Source organism: Triticum dicoccoides, chromosome 4B (assembly GCF_002162155.2).
Source record: "Triticum dicoccoides isolate Atlit2015 ecotype Zavitan chromosome 4B, WEW_v2.0, whole genome shotgun sequence".
In the NCBI taxonomy this organism is placed as follows: domain Eukaryota; kingdom Viridiplantae; phylum Streptophyta; class Magnoliopsida; order Poales; family Poaceae; genus Triticum; species Triticum dicoccoides.
In genome coordinates this window covers 30763630-30769382 of record NC_041387.1, presented here as the reverse complement: position 1 = coordinate 30769382, position 5753 = coordinate 30763630, and positions in this window count along the sequence as shown.

Here is a 5753-nt window from a genome sequence, read left to right as displayed (position 1 = left end):
GCGCGCCCTTCTTCCCCGCTCCCCCGCTTCGTCTTGCCTTCTCTCCTTCCTGCCTCCGCCATTGAGCAAGAGCACTTCACACCGCGGCGATGAGCTCCTCCTCCGCCGCGGCTCCCGCCGTGCGCTCCAGCGTATGGCACGGCTCGGAGGTAGAAGAGGAACACATCAAGTTCCTCCGCCGGACACGCCGTCTCCCCAGCGCGGACCTCGTGCGCGCCCGCGCCGCGCCGGAGGGAGAGATCCGGCCGGCGCCGGAGGAGGGCGAGCGGGTCATCTTCCGCTCGCACCTCATGCGCGGCCTGGGGCTACCGGCGAGCGGTTTCTTCCGCTCATTCTTGGAGTTCCACAACCTTCAACCGCACCACCTCACTCCGAACACGGTGGTGTTGCTCTCCGCCTTCGCCACTCTGTGCGAAGGTTTCCTCGGCGTTCTCCCCACCATCGAGCTGTGGGGAGAGTTCTTCTCTTCTAAGCTCGGCACGCACATCGCCGGCGTGCCGGCTCAGTGCGGCGCCTTCATCGCAATGCGGCGCTCGACGGCCGACAACCCCTTTCCACCCATCACGCTGATCAAGTCGGTGAAGATGTGGCAGCGCTCATATTTCTACGTGAAGAACCTCGCCTCCGACGGTGACTGGGTCAACTGGCCGCCTTACAGCGACGTCCCCCTATCTGGGAGGCTTCCCAGTTGGTCTCACCGAGTCAAGACGCTGACTCCCGCCGGAGCCGCCGCTGTAGCGCGACTGCGGGTCTTGACACAGTCGGAGGGTCTCGTTGGGGCCGACTTGTTGGCCGCCTTCGTGGCGCGCCGAGTTCTCCCGCTCCAAGGTCGGCCTCACCTGATCTGTCAGATGAGCGGCCTCCGAGACCCGAGTCGGATGTGCACCAAGGAGATGCCCCGCGTGGAGGTGGCAAACATGGTGAATTATATCGCGAACTGCGAGTTCGGGGAGGACTGGCAGTTCAGCAAGGAGCCGTACTCGCGCGACAACCCCCCACCAGTGGTAAGTCGCGTCCCTCTATTGTTTTGTCTTCTTTGCGGCCGACTCCGGCTTCTGACTCTTGTCGGTTTCTTCTGAGCTAGAATCCCTTTATGCAGCCTGCAGCCGGCTCCACGATGCAGCCCCGCGAGTATGTTCCTGATCGTGCGGACAGCGACGTCGACGACCCCGACTTGGGGGCGGCGGCGATGGAAGCCGACGCCGAAGGCGGGGGAGGAGGAGCAGAAGGCGACTTCAGGCCCTCGGCCACCTTCGCCGACTGGCCTGACGACGACGCCGAAGGCGAAGTCGCTCCGCGCCACCAGCTGAGGATCGGCCCGTCGGGCGCCGGCTCCTCCGCCGGCCTGGCCGGCCAAGGCGGCGCGAAGAAGTGTCACGCCGGGCCGAGTGCGCCCGGCGGCAAATTGAAGAAGTTCAAGGGGGCGGCCGCCGCGACCAGACGGGAGGAGGCGGCCGCGAAGGCCAACCGCTTCCGAAGGGAAGGGAGAAGGCCGCCGCTAGTCTCTGCGTGAGTCTTTATGCTCTTCTCTTTTTTTTCCTTCGTTGAATCTTGTCCGAGTCTTCTTTATACTCCCTTCATTCTTCTTCAGGGCCCCTCTTTCCCTTGAGAGAGTCGCCGTCCCCTCTGTCATGGGGTCGGCAGAGACGTCCGCCAATACTCGGCGGGCCGACCCCGCCGCCGACCTCCGGGAGGCGACGGAGCGAAATGCGCGGGAGAAGCGCGAGGAGGAGGAGGACGAACGCCTAGAAAAGGCGGAGGCCGACAAGGCGGCCGCCTCCGCCCAGAAGAAGCTGGAGGAAGCCGAAGTCGCCCTTGCGGCGAGACGGCGTGCCGAGGAGGCCGCGCGTCGCCGATCGGCGATGCTCGTCCCCCCACTGTTGTCTGCACCGCCGCCTCCGGAATTCACAGGGCAGACCGGGGAGGTCGGCACCGAGAACCCCGTCGTGGAGAAGGAGAGCAGCGAGGCCTCTATGTCGGACACTCTCGTGCCGCCACCGCCGCCTCCACCGCCGTCTGGGAGACCGCACGGCAAACAGTCGGTGGGTCCGTCGGAGCCGCCGGTCACGGACGAAGCCGAGGCGTGGCTGCTTCTCCAAGTCGCCTCGCCGGTGCGCCGCCGTCTTGAGAGGGCGACCTCGGCACCGCGGCCTCGGGAGACCGGCGCCGCCAGCTCGGCAACCTTAGACGCCGAGGCCACAAGCGCCGCGCCCATCGGGTGGGTGCGCGGAGGCGGCACCGGTCCGCTGAATCAAGCGCTTCTGGACGTTCAGGCGAAGCTGCACGCTGAAGGCGACGCCCTTCAAACTTGCACCAGGGCGCATCTGGCAGCACGGACGGCCGTTCGAGTACGTTTCATTCTTTCTTTTTGATTCTTGTTTTTCTCCGTGGGGGCGCGCAGCGCACCCACTGGGTGTAGTCCCCGAGTTGCGGGCCGGCTGCTGAGCAGGCAGTTTGGAACTCCCTCTGGCGAGTTCCAAATACTAACTTTGTCTTCAATGACTTATTGCAGGAGTATCACAACCTCCGCGCTACTGCCTTCAACCGCAATGTTGAGGAGTTGAGCAGGCGGGCTGCCGACTTGTTGGAAAGCCAGAGTAAGTTTTTCTTCTTCGCGGGGGCGCGCTGGCGCACCCGCGGGCTGTAGTCCCCGAGATTCGGGCCGACTGCTGAGCAGTCGGGCCGGATCTTCCCGGCGATCTTCTTTGCTGACGACTTATTTGTCTCTTCTTTCGCTCCTCAGAAGCCAACGTCGTTCTTCAGGAGCAGCTGGGCGAGGCCAATACTGCCCTCGTGCCAAGGAGGAGGAGTGTGGCAAGCTCGCCACAGAGCGCGACGTGCTGGCGGCGCAGCTGGCCGAGCAGAAGGAGCTGCTCAAGAAGGCGCAAGACGAGGCCGAGAAGAAGGAAGCCGCTCTCCTGGCCGAGTTCGAGAGCGAGCGCTCCTCCTGGACTGATAGGGAGGCGATGCTAACCTCCGGCTTCCACGAGATCGAGGATATTGTTGATGGTACGTTTCTTTTATTTCTTCGGGCTTCCGACTATGTGCCAGGCCAACTTCTGATTTTTCGGCTTGCTTCTTTTTTGTCTTGGCAGACTTCTTCCCTGGTCACTCGCAAGCGGTCCCTCTGGCCATTGAGGCTGCTCGTGAGGCGCGAAGGGCAAATGGTGAGGATATCACCGCTAATGCCCCCCGAACCATCGATGAACAGCTCCTGAGCATTGAAGCCCGTCTTCGTCCGGCCCACCGGCAGATGCGCCGGCTTCAGCGTGCCGGCGCCCAGGCGGTTGCCGCTTTGTGGCCGGACATGCCGGCTCTGCGCACCGCCAGTCGGACCGCCGACTGGATGGAAGTCGCTGCCGGCCGTCTTGAGGCCTGGAAGGGCTCCTCGGCCCGGGCCGGAGCGCGCCGGGCCTTGGAGTTCGTCAAGGCGTGGTATCCAGGGCTGGACCTGGACCGTCTGGCCGCGTTCCGGTCAGAAGCCCAGGCCGAGCTGGAGGCCGTGGAGGGCGCCCTTATCGAGCGTGCGGCGGCCATCGCCAAGTACACGGACACCAGTGTCTTCGTGCCCGAGCGGGCTGAAGGCGGCGAGGAAGTGCCGGCAGAGTGGTTCGGGATGAACCCGGAGTATGGTGAGGACTCATCGGAGGTGATCGACTCCAGCACCGAGGAGGAGGACGAGGCGGAGGCCGAAGGCGAGGCGGAGGTGCCAGAAGACGGAGCAGGCGGCCAGTCTCAGCTCGACCGCACCTCCAGCAACGAGCCGCATCGAGAGAAGGCGACTGCCGCCGGAGGCGATCAAACCGAGCCCCCCCAGTCGACTGCCCCGGCGCCTGACACCGCCTTCTCCTCCGATCCTCCAATCCCAGATGCCGCCTCCTAGGCTGCTGTTTTTGCCTCTGCTTGTCTGTCTTATGTAATCTTTTGAGAACTTTGTTAGATTTGAACAATTCCACCCGCGGGGTGTATCTTGAACTTCTATTCGAAGATTCGGCCAAGGGCCTATGGGAATATTTATCCGATTTCCGTCTTTCCTTGCTTAATGCTCTTTAGGCTTTTCCCTTTGACGCCTTCCTTTAGTCGCTGCCTTGCCAGTCAGACAGCCGCTCTGCAGACTGTCGCTGGGTCAAGTGCTTGGCTACTTCGGGAAGGCAAGTACTTGCCCGTTTAGAGTTTCTTTAGCAAGTCGGATAGAAAGCGTCAGGCCGACTACCCAAGAGTCGGCCGTCTTTGATAGAGGCTAATAAAGAAGGCGAGCCGGCTGCTCATGAGTCGGCTTTCTGCTTCAGAAATGCTGGAGGCCGTCTCGCGCTATGTTCGTGCTTTAGGTCCTTAGCCATTTTTCGTGTGGGCGCCCGTTCTTCCTCACTCCTGCCTGCCTCACAGTCGCTCTGCGAGCTGCGGCTCTGCCAGGAGGCGGATTGGGCACCGCGCACTACTTGTCTGACTGCGGGAAGCTTTTCATAGCGCAAGGCGGCGAGTCCCCGGGCCGACTAGTCTGGCCCGGTGCCAAGCGGCTTGTAATAAAAGTAATGTACTTGAAGGCATAATTCTTATCATACAGATAACAAAAAGGGCAGTCCCCGAGCTCGTCTCGGGGGGCCCAAAGTCTTAGTACTTTAATACAAAAGGGTAGTGCGATACATACCGCATCAACTGTAAAATCTTCGAAGAAGATTTGCATTCCATGGGCACTCTGTCTCTTTGCCGGAGTCGTCCCTCTTGCGCGCTCGGGGCTTCTGAGCGTCGATCAGATAGTAGGCATCGTTCCCTAGCACCTTGCTGATGATAAAGGGGCCTTCCCAAGGTGCCGACAGTTTGTGCTGGCCGGCTGTTCGCTGGATCAGCCGGAGCACAAGGTCGCCTTCTTGGAAAGATCTCGGCCTGACCTTCCTGTTGTAGTATCGACGCATACTCTGCTGGTAGATGCTGGACCGGCTGAGTGCCAACAGCCGGCCTTCTTCCAGCAGATCGACGCCGTCTTGACGTGCTTCTTCTGCTTCTTCCTCGGTGTACATGGTGACTCGCGGAGAGTCGAACTCTATGTCCGTTGGGATGACGGCTTCGGCGCCATAGACGAGGAAGAAGGGTGTGAAGCCGGTTGACTTGTTTGGAGTCGTGTGCAGACTCCAGAGGACGGCTGGCAGCTCCTCAAGCCAACAGCCGGCAGATCGCTCCAGTGGTACGACGAGTCGAGGCTTGATGCCGGATAAGATGAGGCCGTTTGCTCGCTCCACCTGGCCGTTTGACTGCGGATGGGCAACGGACGCTAAGTCCAGTCGGATGCCCTGTGTTGCGCAGAAACGGGCCAAGGCGCCTTTGGCGAAATTCGTGCCATTGTCGGTGATGATGCTGTGTGGGATGCCGTACCGAGTTGTGATGTCAGCGATGAAGGTCACTGCAGTTGGACCATTCAACTTCTTGATGGGTTTCACCTCCACCCACTTGGTGAACTTGTCTACTGCGACAAGTAGGTGAGTCAAGCCACCTCGTGCCGTCTTGAATGGTCCCACCATGTCCAGGCCCCAGACTGCAAAGGGCCAGGCGATGGGGATAGTCTTGAGTGCGGAAACTGGCTGAAGTGGCGAACAAAAGCCTCGGTGAAGTCGACCCAGCTGTTGATGCTGCGAGGCTTCAGACTGTTCAACCACGTCCGGGCCGAGCCCTGGAGCATGAGCGGGACATATCTTACGGCAACATGCTTGTTGCCGTTCGCTATGTTGACGGCGGTGGAGTAGTCAATCAGCCAATCT